Here is a 17,858-nt window from a genome sequence, read left to right on the forward strand (position 1 = left end):
GGGATGCGGGGCTAAGTGAACCCATATCCGTCCGCGCGCCGCTGCCTTCACATTGGGCCATGTGCTGCATGAGAAGTACCTCGTGTCAGACGACAGCCGGCCGGGAGGGAGGGTGGGAGGGGGGGGGGGGGGGGGGGGGGGGGGAGGGAGGCGGGCAGGCAACACCTTGCATCACAGACAGCCATTAGGGCCCTCTGTGTGCACAGAGAAATACATTTCAATGGAGACCAGGTGCTCTAACCTGTGTGTGTGTGTGTGTGTGTGTGTGCGCGTGCGTGCGTGCGGAAGGAAGGAAGGAAGGAAGGAAGGAAGGAAGGAAGGAAGGAAGGAAGGAAAGATGGAGAAGGGGAGGTTAAGATCACTAGGACCCAAAGACATTTGACAAACGACCCGAGTCACAAAATGATGTATTATCGCCACCCTTTTGTTGTAATGACTAAGGGGCAGGCGCGCACACACAGACATTGACACCTTTTCAAATGAGGTTGTACTCGCACTCACACCACCGCACGCACGCACACACAAACACACACATTTTACCCCTTTTCAGGAAAGGTTACACCACGCACACACACAGAAACAGCGCGCGCGCGCGCACACACGGACTCCCCCTTTCCAATTAAGGTTGCTTTCACCTTGTGCTCGGTATAAAAGTCAGGGAAAATGATAGATAGTCTATTGCAGGCCCACAGTGCACCTTCCCAGGCTCTATAATGAGGACTTTGTGTTCAAAGCCATCACCTCTACATTATGGCCCTATCAAATATTTACCAGTCCATTTGCACAGGCTGTGCCCACCGTGAGGACTTCTCTTGTGAAGTGGTAACTCTGGGAGGAATGAAGAGGAGGGCTGGGTTAGCCGGCTGCAGCTTATGCGAAATAAGATCAGCCAGGGCCACGTCGGACATGCACCGCTGACCAAACGGAGAGGTGCGTGGGTGGATGGGGACGCACGCACGCGCTCACCTGCCGACGTGTCTTCTCTCTCTCTTTGTCTCTGTCACTCCATGTCTCTCTCTTTCCTTCTCTCTCTCCTTCTCTCTCTCTCCTTCCGTCTCTCTCTCTCTCTCCTCTTTCTCTGTCTGTCTCTCTCTCTCTCTGTCTCTCTGTCTCTCTCTCTCTCTCTCTCTCTCTCTCTCTCTCTGTCTCTCTCTCTGTCTCTCCTCTCTCTGTCTGTCTCTCTCTCTCTGTCTCTCTGTCTCTCTCTATCTTCTCTCTCTCTCTCTCTCTCTCTCCTTCTCTCTCTCTCTCTCTCTCTCTCTCTCTCTCTCTCTCTCTCTCTCTCTCTTTCTCTCTGTCTGTTTCTGTCTGTCTCTCTCTCTCTCTCTCCTCTCTTCTCCCCCCCCCTCCGGGAGGGACCCGGAGGGGGGGGGGGGGGCACGCCGCAGTGGGAGGGGCAAGGAGGGACGGGCAGGGAGAGAGAGAGTGAGACGTGGAAGGGTGTGGGTGCCTGCCGGAGCGTGCGCCAGTCACAGGCCTTTGGCGGGCTGACTGACTGACTTAAGGGCTAACTGATCTCACCCTTTACCTGCACACCTTGAGGGACCCCCACTCCCCCCCCCCCCCCCCCCAACCCCCAGGTGACCACGGTCTGGTGCCCCTGAAAGACGGTAAGCCCTCTCCACGGCGCAGGAGCAGACGGCCACACTGGGGGGGGGGGGGGGGGGGGGGGGGAGAGACGACTGCCTCGCAGAGCGCAGCAATCCAGGCACATGGAGGCGAGAGGATTTAGGACTTTCAAACGGGAGCTCTCTTCAATTTGCTCTCAAATTCCCGGCAGATAGAAAAGACTTATCCTGCCCCCCCAAACCCCCCCCCCCCACCCCCCACCCTCCCCCTGCAGTCTACTCGATGGCCTGTGATAATGACCGGCTCTCTGACAGAGGCTCACCAGCCCTCTTTTATCCACACCCCTCCCGCCGGCCCGGCGGCCTCCTTTCTCCCTCTGTTCGGCCTCAGAGGTCAGGGAAACCAGGCCTCTTCCAGCCAAGTGTCCTCCAGCTAGCCAGAGCGCGGCCTCGTAGGATCAAAGTCAACGGTGACGTGCGGCTCAGACACGGCGGGATCCTCACGCATCCTCCTTTCATCGTCCGCGCCCGCCTCTTAAAGGGACAGGCACATCGAAGGGGCCCAACAAAATGAAGGACTGGTCCCCAACGTGGCCTATTGGAAATGTGTGCGGAAAGTTCCGGCATTGTGCGTTTTTGGTTGTGCACGCGTGTCTTCTGTCAGGATTTCTGTTTGTTTGGAAGATATCCCTAAAACAAGTAGCTTTCAAACTAGCAATGCATGCTACTGGGATAGTGACATGACATGGTGTAATCTTTTTCCTCGAGCTGATGATTCACCTGACGCAGGTCCAGGCTAACTGTGAAACCCAGAGGGCCGCAGCTAACCAGACGAACTTCAGAACAGCCCAGCTCATAGTCATTCAGTAATGATGTGACAGTAGTCACATAAATGGATCACCAAGCATGATCAACACACCAGCAAGTCCTCACAGTCCTTTCCCTTGCCGTTCCGACACTTTTCACTGTTAAGCCGTGACTTGAGAGACTCCTTGTCCTCAGGACCACGATGCTTTCTCCCTTCTCCCATGTCGTCCCTCCCCCGTCTCCCCCATCCCACCTTCGTCCCCCCCCCCCCCCCAACGCTGTGTTGACGCAGTGGTGGTGACTCACAGCCTCAAGGGATGACGCACGGCTAACGGATCAGAACCGGCGCGGCAAACATTGATCCAGAAACGGCAGAACCATCACCGGGGGCGGGAAACCTCGCTCAACATGACACACACACACACAGGGGTGGGAAGATAACATTGTGTTACACCCTTCGGCAATATAGACTCCCATGTTGAAATCATCATCGATTCCCCCCCCCCCATCGCTAAATCAGTGATATACTCCAACACTCATTTGGCATATTGATTTCAACATGCATACGTTTCATACCATCCTAACTCCCTATGCACACATACACATCTATGGGTTGGGCACATCTTTTCAGGCAGGGCGTAAATACTCTACACAGAGCAGTACCTGTGTGAAAGTTGTCTTTTTTTTTCATCGATCCCATTTCTCAACTCCCTTCTACCCCCACCTCCATCCATACATCAGCATGGCTGAGTCAGAGAGAGTGGGAGTAAGAGGAAGACAGGAGCTGGGACTGACTAAAGCCGTACCTTGGGCTTCGCAGGGCCGACAGGTTGTTATTGCAGCAGAGTAGCTGCCGGAAGATGGATGACGGCGACGCGACCCTTTAAAATGGAACTAAGAGGCAACTAAAAAACCGTCGTAGAGCTGTTATCGATCGACATGAACCTGCTGCCCACTCGGACCTCGCTAGAGTTGTATAGTGTGGTGTGAGCTCACTCGAGGGTGTATGTGTGTGTGTACATATTTTTTCCCCATCAGTTTATCAGCCTCTGCGCTGGGCATTCTGTATCGTAACCCAGTCCTGGATGTAGTCTCAGGAGCACATCCTGGATGAACCTATCGCCCGGGTCATATTCACGCCTCGAATTGGTGATCACAGGAGTCAGCAGAGTGGCAACTCTGCTAAGCCAGGTCCTCGGATCCGTTTACCCCCGCAGAGATTCAGTTGCCTGGGTTGAGACGGTGGCAAGGTGCCCCCCTTCAAAAAGAACCGTGACCTCCGGCTCCCCGCCCCGGCGCCTCCACTATTTTCCATGAGGTCATGCGGGTGGAGGAGCAAGCGCGAACGAGAGAGTCCTACTCGTGAGGGAGAGGGAGGAGGAGATCGATATGTGTGATGGAGGTAATGACCGAGAGCAGGGGGGGGGGAGGTGAAGACAGAGGAGGAGACGGAACAGGGAGGACAGGCGATGGGGAATACAGAGAAAAGAATCCTGGGGATGAAGAGAACGAGCGATCACGTGGAAAAGGAAAGACCGATATAATCGGATCAGGATCGAGCGGTCGGATAGACCCCCAGAACATTGATCTCAAAGACAATTATTTCATCGCCCTATCACGTCTGTAATCCAGACAGACGCATCGCCCCCCTGTGACCATTAGGTCGCATTCTAAACAAATTATTATTTCCCAAGGACATTTAGCCTCACCGGCTGTCAGTTGGGACAAGGTGGAAAACATTGAAGGTCTTTTATTGATGGCCTCCTGTGGAAACAGTCATTGCAGGGTGATAATGAAATGCTCTGTAGGTGTACTGTTGCCCGTGGCTTCAAATTGTATCAGCATCGACTTCAGAAGCCTTAATGTATTCATGAAGGGGTGGTTTGAGAGAAGGATTCCCCCCCTCCTGACATGACTGACTGACAGGCCACATTACAACAGCTCAGCAGAACACCTAACTCGAGAGTGTTAATTTTTATTAATGATCGGGCCCGTCAAGGACACAGCTGTGCGTGTTTCGCTGGTGTACGTGTGTCCACTTTCAGATGAGTTTACATTTGCTGTTCTCGCAATTGCAATCAAACCCAATAACGAAACAACTTGGGAGTGATTCCACTTAAGGGGAAATCGATACTAATGCATTTCAAACTGTTGACTCATCATAAGCCCAAATAAACCAATTACAAAATTAAAAACTGGAAACTGAGATTCAGTCTAACGGCGTGCGGTGAGCCCCTCGGTCTGTTTGCCTCATTTAGACTCCTGTAGCTATAGTGGACTGGCCCTCCAGCTCCTGTGTTAGGTGTCACACGGTGGCATGTTTAACACATGGTGAGTGAAGCTCGGGGACACGCTTAGCGTTTCCAGTTTCATGTATGTTGGTGAATGTGAGTGGATAGCACCTTCTCCGCCACCCCCCGCAACCCCCTTTCTCCAGTCACACCCGACAGTATAGCCAACTGCCAGATCAATCACGGACCCGCACGGGGAAAAAAAAATCGTCCCTCGAAATCGTTACGCGTAAATGACAACATCTATCTCCTCCGTTCTCTTTTAGTGTCTCCATTTGAAACCCTTCCACTGATTGATGGACCGTAAACAGAGGGGCAGGGAGACTCCAAGGTTCATCACTGGGATACTTAAATGAAGTAATGAAGGCGTAGATCTCCCCGTGACGGGGACGGGGGGACGGGGGACCCTATGGAGAAGTACAGTGTGGATGTGTGGGGCTGTGAGAGACTGGCGTTCCGGCAGCTTCTTCACTGTTCACACCGGCAGACTGCCGTTCACGCGTACCTCCGCAAGTAGGATATCACCCCTGAAGCTTTCGCATCTCTCGTGCAATCACGAGGGCGCCTTAAGAGCTTCTCGCCTTCTTAAAAAAAATTATCCTTTGCTCGCTCCGACTTGTTCTTTTTCTCTCCCTTGCGCTCTCTCCACACTTCCTCCCTTGCTCTCTCACCCAATCTCGCTCTCTTGCTCACTCTCTCTCTCTCACAATATCTTTTTTTCTCTCTCTCCCTCTCTCACTTCAATCTCTTTCCCCCGGGTCAGAGTTCTTAAATGGAAACAGAGCAGAACAGGGTAAAGATCCTTTAGAGGAGCGAGTTCTCTGAGTCATGGTTTCCTGCAGGACTGATTGATTGACAGCTCCCGAGACCCGCCTCCGACCCGGCCTAGATTGCTCCTTTGACAGTCAGCACTGGGGAAGTAATTGTGTACACACAATCGGGCCGCAATGTGATTGTATATAACAGCTTTATGTGCCACTTTCAATCCCGCTGGAGACTCGGGGCTGAAGGAGTCTGGGGATGGGGGGGGGGTTGTAAAAGGCTAGTTGCAGATATTAAACCATAAAATCCCGAGTCTCGGGAGGACCGGCTGTGCAGACAGACACAGTTTCCCGGAGGGCGACAAGCCGGTGAACTTTTCGCAGACGCCACTCAGAACCAATTTTGAATATTGATACGGGCGTCGGGAGGTGTTCGACAACCAGTCGGGGCGAACAGGTCATCGCCGGTAGAAAGGTTAGAGGTGCGCTTGATGGATGTGCGAGGGCGGGCTGACACCGATGGAAAGATCGGGGCAAATGTCTGCTTTAATAGGGGTCAAGGCTGAGCCAAAGACCACATGACTCATTGATTCTCGTTTCCTCCTGAACATGTTCATGATACCGTGCACCGCCAATATATTGATGTCAGGGTTCAACAGTGGAGCCGCGATGCGTTGTCGACCGCACTTTCTTCTTGTGTTATTCAGCTTTCCTCCAATGGAAAGACCATCCGGGACTTTGTTTGAAGGCTCTTGTTGAATTTTGTTCAAAGACGATTCATTAGCCTGTGCTGGATGAACAATTTTCATATTGAATGGACAATATGCATAACAATAGCAGAAAGCAACTGAACCATTTTAATTAGTGTCTTAATGTAAAAATGTCCCTTTGCTCTAAAGTGTTGTCTAATTGGGAAGCTAATACCACGCTCTGGTGAATTTCGGGAAGGGTTTTCGGGTTGAATTGTGATGCCGTTGTTTGGAGGGCCCTGTTGTTCCTCCGTTCTACTGATATCACACAGCTCGCTCGGGTTGTCCGCGCGAGTACGCGGGGAGACGTGTGCTCATTGGGATTCAGCCAGCTGGTCTCCGTCTGGTGCGAGAGGTGGACAGGGTTCAGATGAAGATGTGTCGTTTCCTGGACGAGCCCTCTGAGGACCCAGTCTTTCATCTGGCTGGTCTGCTGTAGTAGATGGACTCAGGTGTGGCCACCAGAGAATGTTCTGGATCAAGTCTGGTGCTTGAGCTCTCCAGCATGACGATAGCGTGCCCTGCACGCGCACACGCGCGTCTACATGAACGCACACAGACGGAATACTAATCGCATTCCTTGGGCCAAACCCTCACATCTCTCATCTCGTTGTGAAGCAGGGCTTTTTATCAGTGCGCAGCAGACGCGGAGAAAGGGTTCGTTAACAAGCTCGCCAGTGAGAGACGGCAAAAACTTCTCGTTAACCTTGAGGGAAGCGAAAGGGAACCCTGATTTAGTCTGGTTAAGAATCACGGCACCACCTCTGCCGCTGCTCCTTTCAGTTGACGGCTCCCTACGTGCGCCCGGGACCAGCGGGAACGTAGAAACAACCAGAATGACGGGCTGCCATCTCAACAGAATGCCGGTGTCGCTGCCAAAAGCGTCCGTATCGCTTTGTCTAAATGTGTTCACAGAGCAGCCCCCATCCATTAGTCTTATTGGGAGGGAAACTGAAGTTTTTAATTCCATATTTGGCACGGGAGTCCCATCTCGCCTTCTCCCAGACAAATAGTCGGCCACCAATTCTCAGCCGAAGATGAAAGGTTCGCCTGCATTTTGAAATGGGCACCGGACAAAGTAATTGGAGTGCATTCTTATACAAACCGCATTGGCGTGATGAAGTTTTGACATGATTAACTGCGACAGATATGATTTATGCTATGATTAAGCCGACATAATGGAATCGGATGGTGGTAGCCGGGTCCCGGGCGAGGCGTAGCGACCTGCATACATCCCACCACAGACGCCGGACTGAGACAACAATAAGCCCACTTAGCATGCTATCATTAGTCAGCTCAATACACCACTCACTTCTAATGAACGTCCTTCTTCCAATTGCATTTTTCTGCAGATCTATGCTATGTGGAATCTTACTGGGTGTAGGATTCTGAAGGGGCGTGGCCTCTGTTAGCTAGCTGAAGGTGTCGAGATTTGAATGGCCTGAAATATAGTCAGGTGGTTGACTTGAAATGTGGGGTTAAGGCGGCTTAAGTAAAGAATGTACAGAAACGTTTGTCTTCCCTTTCCACAGGGTTTTCCTACATCCTCTCACACAAACGCTTAAACTCCTCAGCTCCACACACACACACAGACACACACCTAAATATAAACAGACCTTCACACACCACAATATTCTCACACACACACACACACACACACTAGCTGTTGTCAATGGTGAACACTGAATCTCAGGAGCATCTGCTGTGATCACTAATGACAGTTACTCACAGTCCTGCGTGCCTCCGTAGGAAACCAGAGATGGCTTTAAACCCCCCAGATCTAAAAGTCATTAGCTCGTGCCGTCTCTGTTTATGAACACAGAGAAGAACTGGCTCCTTGAGTTGTAACCATGTTTCTTGGCCACTATTTGACCCTAATCGGTCATAAGATGACTCAAACCCGTGCAGGCGTACCGGGATAACACTTTGAGTGATGTTTTTCACACCATCGCCAGCCGTTGATGTGTTCTCTCACCTTTAGACATGTTAAGGCCAAATAGATTAATTGAAATAGTGAAAGTGATGCTTTCTTCTCTCGATGCCCCAGGCAAAGAGCGACACGAAACGGCTTATTTGTCAGGGAGGTTAATTGTCGCGTTTCTCTACGGAAAAGTTTCTGATTTCACAGTCGTTATTCTTCACTGAAGGTTTCTCATAAGGTGAAAGGAACGATGGTCTACATAGACAGAAGCCGTGTAAAACAGTCGCTAAAGAAAGTTGGCTTTGAAGATTATAATAACAAGATAATTGTGAAGAAGTGTAGTCTGTTTTACTTGTTTTGCCTAGTTTGGCAGTCAATAGGATCACACTATAGCCTACTGTGTTTAGATACATTGTTTTATCTCCCTGGACAAAATGCTGAATCTTTTTATCATAGTTCATCAACCATGTATAATCTTTTTGCCATAAAACAGGATTGTGTAATGGGTGATTTGATATTTCTCCTTGGAGTAAGTGTCTGTTGAAGCCCAGGGGTGCGTTCCAAATCTGTTTAGTTTAATTTCCTCAACACATGGCTTGTGTGGAGCACAACCTCAGGGGCTTCTGAACAGTCTGGCCAGTCTTATTAAAACCTGCGGGAAGACATGTTGTTGCGGAATTGTCATTATCAGAAGAACAAAAGAACAGCCGTGTTCATTAGGTTACTGTGAATGCACCCAAATGTGGTGAACACACCCACATGCAATTTCTACTTTGGTTATTGGGGAGCAAATTGCCAGTTGCTTTTCTTAAACCTATTGTTTATCTGTGATTTATGCATTGTAAAAAGTATATCTTATTAGACAGTTTATGGCCAGCTGTAAAGCCTTTGTGTCATTGCTTGTAAAATGAGGGGGGGGTCAAATAATATTGTTGGCAGACCAGTTCTGACAACTAGGCTGTCAGTTATCTATAACTGAACTGAACCTTTACCGGCCTTTACCGGCTTACAGGAAAACAGATTTGACCTCTTGGAAAGAATAGTTCAAAAATAGGCTAGTCTGTAAAGAACCAGTCAGTAAAGGATCTAGTAAATGGATGTTTTAGAATAAATATTCTCCTCTAACACTGTTACTGGTACTTCACAGTCTGGTCACATGCACTCTCTCATCATCTCTGGACTTGAAAAAGAACAGCAGGGAACCTCCCCTTCGCCACACACACACACACACACAGAAAATCACAGAGATGCTAAAGCAGAAAGACAGACACACACTGACAGACTCACAAACATGCCCTTGCACACACACGATGGCATTTGAGTGTGCCTTAGAGGACGTTCTCTAATATTCTCTACACCTTCCTTTCTCTCTCTCTCTCTCTCTCTCTCTCTCTCTCTCTCTCTCTCTCTCTCTCTCTCTCTCTCTCTCTCTCTCTCTCTCTCTCTCTCTCTCTCTCTCTCTCTCTCTCTCTCTCTCTGTCTCTCTCTTTCTGTCTCTCTCGCACTGTCTCTCCCTCTCTCTCTCTCACTCTCTCTGTCGCTCTCACGCTCTCTATCGCTCGCTCGCTCTCTCTTTCTGTCTCTCTCTCTCTCTCTCTCTCTCTCTCTCTCTCTCTCTCTCTCTTTCTCTACCAGCCATCTCTTCAACCTTTGAGTTACCAGAGGACATTCTTTCTAATAGTCTATCTTTCCCCTCATCTCCTCTTTCCATCTCCCCTCTCTCTCCTTCACCTCTGTTTCTCTGTCAGTCTTTTCCTGTGTAGTGGTCAAGGCTCTCTGGGACTAACTGACATTCCATTGAGGTCGCTCTGTCCTTCTGGAACAGGAACAATGTCGAACTGAGACAGTATAGACTGCGCAATACATTGTGGGGCAGATGTCCCAGACATAGATAAGCCCTGTTTCTAATCTGCAAAGCACTATCAGTGCGGTGAAGATCTCCAGATTGGAAAAATCATTAATATTCTTAGCTGGGATCATTCTCCATGTCTTCCCGCATTATGCATCGTTCCCTCCATCACATGGAACCATATGTCCCCCTGGATCACGGTTCCATCTGACTTCATTAGCATCCTCATAGCGTGCAGAAGAAGTGGACAACTGCTGTCCTTTCACTGCCCCCGCCAAGCTTGCCTCGACACCGATCTCGAGCTGACAGGAGCTCATTTTAGAGAGTGTCATTCTGTCATATGCTTTCCACCTGTCACTCTGCCCGGCTGCCTGTCCGAGCTCTCTGGATGGCTGTCTCAGGAAAGGACAACAAGGTTAAACGGAGCCCCATCATCAAGGTCGGACATCGCCCGATCCAAAGGGAAAGGATGTGATGAAAGCTATTATTAGACATCGCACCTACTGTAGATGGATAAACAGCCCGTCTGGGGGGAGAGGGATGTTTGGACTTGCTGGCTAAGGTGAAATAGCGATGTCGTGAGCGCGCGTGCACCCTCGACGCCTCAGCCATCGGACCGACGGTATCTCGTATCTCCGGGGGAGGAATATCGCGAGTTGTATTTGGGATAAGGGGGCTCGTAGGGTTCTCCCGGTGCATTGTCGTAGTCGGCACTTTGGGGCTCCGTGCGCTGTTGGGAGAGAGGGAGTGGGGTACTGATTTGGTAGAGAACTCGATTTGGGGGCGATCTCCAACGCTGGCCATTGTAATGGTCACAGGCCAGCTCCAGAGGTTGAGCGAGGCTGACAGGATTGGGATGGGACCCCGACGCCGGGACGTCTTCGTGGGAACATTTGAAGGCAGATGGACGCGCCGGAGGACCGCGTTCCAGATGTTTCCGTTACACGGACACATCTTAGGCTGTTTGTCTTGTCTGACGGCCTCACTCGTTCCCACCCCAGAACTCCATCCATATACCCCATCCCTCATTCAAGATATAGTCTGTCTGTCAGACACACACACATCGAACACAAACTCTTTCTGTGGCACTCACCCCAGATAACAGGAACAGGATGAGGGAGACAGGGAGTCAGCGGGGTTACCTTGGAGGAAGATGAGCAGAGGGGGTTGGGGTGTGTGTGTGTGTGTGTGTGTGTGTGTGTGTGGGGGGGGGGGGGGTCCTATCACTCACAGCTCTCAGGAGTCATTAGATCAGTGACAACCTTGACAATAAAAGTCAACTTGTCTTTGTCAGCAGTCAGACTTTCCAACGGTGGTTGTAGAGGTTGCTAGGCAGACGATGGATTGTCAGACTAACTCTGTTAGCTGAGGGCCTGGAGGATGTGGTTAAACACCTTGGACATAATTACATTTTCTGGTAAACACGATAATTTTTGATTGGTTTGTTTTTGGTTTCGTGTTGTGCTTCAACGATTTTGTCAAGTCAAGAATCCAAACAAGGGTTGACCTTCTATCCTATGGGAATTTATAGCCAGTTATTTATATATATATACAGTGTATATATATATATATATATATATATATATATATATATATATTTTAATTTTTTTCCCCTTGAGTGGCATGTGTCGGGAGGGAGATGGGGGGAAAAGAGAGGGAGAGATAGAGAGATAAACAGATACTTTGGGGAGGAGCTGTAAAGCCTCTGTGCCCTCCTCCTGACACCGTTCTATTAAGGGATAGAAATCAGATAACAAAATAATCCTCCTTCCTTGAAATGGGATGTTTTTAATGCGGCAACACGGCGCAGAGCGGGGGGGAAATAGGACTTGATTAAAACATGTAATTGTTTATTGACTCCGTTCAAATGAAATATCTCGTTAGTCCTGCAATGACCCTAAATGGGTGCGCTTCATCAAAGTCACGCACGAGAAAACGTTGTTGTGCGCTATGGCGGACGACGTGGAGCGTCCTACTTTTCCTCAGTTGCCATGGTGATGAGTCTCAGAAGTGTGTGTGTGCGCGTACATGTGTGCGTATGTCTTTAGCGCAGTGTGGGAAAGTGTATTTGGCTCTGTTGGTGTGTTTGTCCACGTTGCTGTGCCAAGGTTAGTCTCTTGATCAATACAACCGTTCCATATGCTGTTCAGAGGCTCCCACCTCCTGCTCTCATCCTGTCCAATTACGTCAAGTACGATCATGTGACAGTTGAAGTTCGTACCGATAACCAAGATGTTTTAGCGACTGTAATGGAGGCTCGCGTTGCGCCCGCTAATGAGGCTGGACTGAAGAGCACTTCTGTTACCATCCCTGAGCAGATTTAGGAAGCCAAGGGCTTTAATCCACACCACGGATTAGAGCAAGATGGCAACAAACAAACACGGTCTAAAATCGAAATCAATCTATCCTTTGAAATACGCGAATGCGCTCATCTGACACAGTTTTATGTTCCTTGTCGTATGTGTTTATGAAGTGTTCGAGTTTATAGTCAGGCAACCTATTTATAACTTTACAGCTGGGTTTCCATCCAGGATATCCACTGGTGGGGACTGGCACTGATGTCGTCCAGTTATACGTCAACGCCGTGATTGATCCTCTATAGTCTGGCGGTCATTGAGACAACCCTCCCAGTCATGTCTAGTCTGGGTCAGTGTCTGGCCAGCTTGGGTTCCAGTACTCTGATAGCCTGGCGGGATTAACCCCTGGCCCACAGATTGACCTACGTAGGCTAACCCTAACCCTCAAGTCCCTGACCTCAGAGCCTGTCCAAAAGAACGAGCCTAGCTGTGACTCTGCGTTACAGCTGTTTCTTTGGCTCAAACCAAATAAGTGGTCAAAAGCCGGCTGATTAAGCACCCATGTTTAGATGCAGTTTAGCAGAGACGGGATCCCGGGGTCAATTGAATGGGGCGACGTTAGGCTAAAGGCTCGGTTGTTGCGCAAGGCCACTCATCCAGGGAGCATACAGCCATGATGTCCACTTCCGCACATGGGTTTCGGATATACGTCGTCCTAAGAAAGGGAGCGTGTAGTGGTGTTGGGAATGACGCATGCTTGTGCTGACCCGGCAGTTGAAACCTCGCTATGTGACCGAGTCCACAGAAGTGTTATGGAAATACAAAGACTGTTTAGCTATGTCGTAGCTAGCCTGTCATACCAACATGCTCTCCTGTCGGGGACCGGAAATCGTGGAGCTCGGGTGAGGAACGAATGGACGTAGACGATTGAACTGGAACAGAAGTCCGGTTTGTTGATATCCATCCCAGTGCTGTCTCGTTAGCTTGTCTGCTCGAGTGACCCAATGATGTCATCTCAAAATCCTTCCCGCCTTCTCTCATTCGGTTGAAAACCAGGCTTGGCTCTGTGATGTGTTCGAAGCCTGTGACGTGTTCGCAGCCTGTTGTCATCTGGTGGTCTTCTAAGGTCGAAATTGTGACTCTGTTTGAAATATCTAGCTGCAATTGGTCTCAACCCTTTTTCCAACAGGGATACATATGGCTACATGGATTCAGAGGGGAATAGATTGAGAGAGACTAGATTGAATTAGTCTCCTCCCAGTCCTGGCTGTTCACCTCTGTAATCCATCTGTCTTCTCTGCGGTGCACGAAAACCCTCACGTACACCCGGCTAGCCAGGCCGGAGGACTGCCAAGAAGGATGGCAAGTCTAGATTTGCAGTGGCATCGGGTTCATTTGTGAAGCATTCGTAATGACGGTTAAAAGGAGCACTGTGAATATTCAGAGAAGGAAAATCCCTCGTCCACCTGCTCAGGCGAGGGCTACCACCCCGCCTGTCGTTAATTGGTTTTCCTCTCGCTTCTCTGTTGCTTGGTAGGGTTTGCCGCCCTAGCCCGAAGGGTGTTTGTATTCCTGCCTTTGAAGTTGACCTCTAAATGCTCTGGAACAATATCATGCTAATTTTCAGATGGAAACAATAAAAAAAAATGAGCTTCCTCGTTAGCTTTGGGGGATTTTCATGAAAACCACCCAGCCTTCAGACAGGGACATTTTCAATGTTTATTGCTTAGCTTTTTTACTGTTATTATGCTAAATCCACATTTTCCTCTGTCTTCCTATGCAGATCTGGCATTATGTAAGGTGAATGGTTTTGTCAAACGATGCAGGGCTCCTTAGCAAAGAGGCACCACTACTCGGAGCGACGCTAACACCACCATGTTTGGGTTTCTTTTCAAATGGAGAAGAAGCTTACCGAGTTTGTTAGATAAGCCAGAGCATAAAGCTAATATTTACAGACCGAATGGAGTAGCAGAGAGAGGGGGAAGGAGAGAGGGGGGGGGGGGGGGGGGGGGGGGAAGGGAGAGAAAATGTGGGAGAGAATGTGGGAGAGTGGGTGCCACGAATGAACCGAATAACAATGAAGTCTGGATTGATTGACCCACCTCTGAGCCACCATACCTACAGCAGATGCATATACACACTCACACACACACACACCACACACACACCTGTGTCGTCAGTACACTATCTCCACTGGCTTGGGAGTAGAGAGATGTGAGGAGCTTTGAACTGAACTGGAGAGCGGGAGGGCTTTGATTCCCCCCCAGCCTGTCAGCCTGGATGCACGGCCTCATAGGAAGCGATGATTCTGTACGTCAGCCTGCATCACCTGTCAGGGTGACTGGGAACGCTGTTTGCCAGGCAAAGCACTTAAGGGAGGAGAAGGGAGAGGAGCGGGAAACAGCCGAGCTCAAAGGCAAATTCTCCCTCTGCTCGGAGGAACACGAGTGTGTGAACTGAAGCTCCTCCTGAAGGTTTCATATCTAACGGAGCCATGTCGGACGGCGGCTAAGGCTCGAAGCTGAAGCGGCTCTTTAGACCCAAGTGTTGGGTGCGACTCGGACGTGTTGTCTAGGCACACTATCGCTTACTGGTTCCTGCGTATCGTGATCTCACACAAGTATGCAAATGCGGTAAAGGATGGAGTTATTAAGTGCGACGGAGGCTTCTGTGTGTGTCTGGTGTATGTGTGTGTGCGTGCGTGTGTGTTTATGGAGGGGTGTTATAGTGTGTTTACGACTGGATGTCACCTGAGAGCTGATCTACAAGGCCTGCATGCAGTACTGGAACCTGAAACCTTATGCCACACACATGCTGTATACAGACAGAGAATTTGACAACACTTATTTTATGCCTCGACTACACCAGTTATAGGACCGGAAAACAGCGCCACACCAACAGACTTAGCGCCACACAGTAAACGTAGAAACAGATCCATACATGGAACATGTAATTCAGAGAATAACTTCATAGGTTGAAGATTTGTTTCTTGGAAATATGAAGGATCATATTTGGGGTTTTATTTCATTCACGAACGCAGGTCGTCTTATGTCATACATATTCCTCTACTCCTGCAATGGGATATGATATGCAATCCCTTTTAGGGTTGTGGCAGCAGCAACACCTTCAAAAAGAAGACTCAAAACTACCTTTCCCAGAGGTCTTAGCTCTGCTCACCCTCCCCGGCATATCTACTGCAACAGTATTTATTTATTTTTGCAGGCAGGGGGGATACCCCTGCCTTTTCTGTTGATGTCCCCAGACTGTAGTAATTGTGGTCATGATTTACAGTGATAGTGGTTCGAGGATCGTGGCTTTGAAATGGACGGCAAGCACTCGTTAGTGTTAGCTGGGAGATCGACCGACTTTCACAGCTGAATAACTGGGTCAGGTTGAGATGTCTCCTTAGCTTATCTGTGGGGGCTCAGTGTTCACTACTCGCTTTTTAGAAACCGACCACTTTCTCCCTTCCCTCCACCACCTCCTCCCCGTACAGTATCGTCTCCACTTTTTATTTACCTTCCTCTTACCATGTCTCCCTCACTGTCTTTGGTTTTCCATCTCTCTCTCTCTCTCTCTCTCTCCAATCCCTAGTTTTATTCTTTCTTAATATCTCTCTCTCTCTCTCTCTCTCTCTCTCTCTCTCTCTCTCTCTCTCTCTCTCTCTCTCTCTCTCTCTCTCTCTCTCTCTCCCTCCCTCGAGCTCGCTTCCCTTACTCCTCCTTCTCTTTCTCTGGCTCTCTTTCTCCCCCCAAGCTGTCCCCTTCCCTCTCTCTCTTTGTGGGTGTCTCTCTCTCCCCACTATCTGCCCCCGAGTGACGAGAGAGATGTAGATTAGCCTCCAGGAAATGTCAGCGTGTGCACGAACGCGTGTGTTTTGGTTACTTATGGATTTACGGGTCCGTGCTCTTCGGAGCGCTTGCCCTGCAAACTTGAGCTGGCATCCTTGTACTGTCTGACGCTGGCTCGGTTCCTACCTTCATTCTCTGTTCGTTTGGAAACTGTTTCCATCGGTCTCCCTGATGCAAGGCCTCGCTTGTTGTGTATGTAAAGGTAGCTTGAAAAAGAAATGTGGCCCTAATGTGAATGTCTACTATACTGACTGTGTACCCACAGAACTCCCAACAAGCTAACTGTGCCCTCTTGTGGGGGGAAAACACGAACCGGAGCCTTCTGTGGATGGAGTAAGGGCTTTTTCTGACGGTCGTTGACTCAGATGAAAGCCCATGAACATCCAGTTACCGATCAACATCTTTTCCGAACATTAGAACGTCCTACATTCACAAAGTCTGATGTTATCCGAGCACCACTGATTGAATTCAGCTCTCCACCCTTTGTGTCTGGAGGTCACTCAAGCCAGAAGCTTTAGGGCTCCTGGTCTCTGTGCTAGTCTATCTTCCTCAGCCTCTTACAAATACTTCCTGCCTCCCCCCCCCCCCCCCCCCCCCCCCCCCCCCCCCCCCCCCATAATCCACAAATACCAACCATAAAAAATGCATGGAGGTGTTTTCTCGTTAGCTAAACTACAATGCAGCAGATCAATCTAAAGGAGTCGAGCATGAAAATAATCAGGCCCGTTTAATTTATAATGAATAGTACGACCAAGCTTGGGAGAAGATAATCATTGTCTTTGAAGGCTGAATAAGATAAAGACTTGCGAGGGGAAACTATGATGTATTAAAGTCTCTCCGGGAGGGTCAGGGAGAATCTGTTTGACGGGTGTGTCAGGTGAAACGGTATATCAATCCAGTTTGATTGAGACTGTTCTGCCAAGGCAGGTTAGGGTTGCGACAATCTGTACGTCTATACTTTGGGCTGCGGAGATCATGGAGTTCATTTTTATTTGGGAAAGACTTTGTTTTTTGACCGGGCAGAATGTCAATCGAGGTGTATTTTGGGATTAGAAAGCATTATGGGGTGGACTTGACCAGAACTTTGATATCATTTGTATTCCCCCCGAATTCATGACAGCTTTCAAATTCCATATGGTTGCCTGGAAAAACGTAATCCATATGTGGAACACATGATAGTCAAGTAACATACTGAATAACAATCACAAATGTTCAACCTGATTATTAATAACATCTCCTAAATGTCATCAAAAAAGTATTATCTCCCGCATTTCTTGAAATAACTTGACTCACAATTATAGTACATTCTCAGCATTTCAATAAGTTACTCCATGCGGATGGACCTGATTGTTGGGTAAAGTCAAACCCTGTACCTTAACTTAACCCCTGACTCGGCCTTAAACAGCGAGACTTTAACACTCGATATCTATCCTGACACAACAAGCCCTCAGTTACCCTGGGTTACAATCGCATGTGCAATCACTCCTCTCCGAGAGCAGCTTGGTTTACAAATGTGTGTATTTTCTTTCCGTTTTCTATGTATGGTGCTCGACTTTACTTACAATGTGTGCATTAACTAGGACATAGTAACTGACATGAGGTCTGGCATCCATTATTTAGACTGCGATTTTTAAAAATGTTGTCGGTAAGGCCAGGGACTGGTTGATTACAGGTGACTACAGACTGCCGGTAATGTGCTCGGGCTAGCCTTGGCCCCCCACCTCACAGACATGGCCACAAACAGGTCGAGTCTCTGCATATACT

General features: G+C 49.1%; 1 protein-coding gene across 1 annotated transcript in view; it reads left to right on the forward strand.

Moving 5' to 3' along the window:
• Nucleotides 1–17,858, forward strand: part of LOC124473880 (calcium-activated potassium channel subunit alpha-1-like) — a 119,836-nt gene that overhangs the window by 32,453 nt on the left and 69,525 nt on the right. The gene's annotated exons all lie outside the window — the stretch shown is intronic.

This window comes from Hypomesus transpacificus, chromosome 11 (genome assembly GCF_021917145.1).
Source record: "Hypomesus transpacificus isolate Combined female chromosome 11, fHypTra1, whole genome shotgun sequence".
Taxonomy (NCBI): domain Eukaryota; kingdom Metazoa; phylum Chordata; class Actinopteri; order Osmeriformes; family Osmeridae; genus Hypomesus; species Hypomesus transpacificus.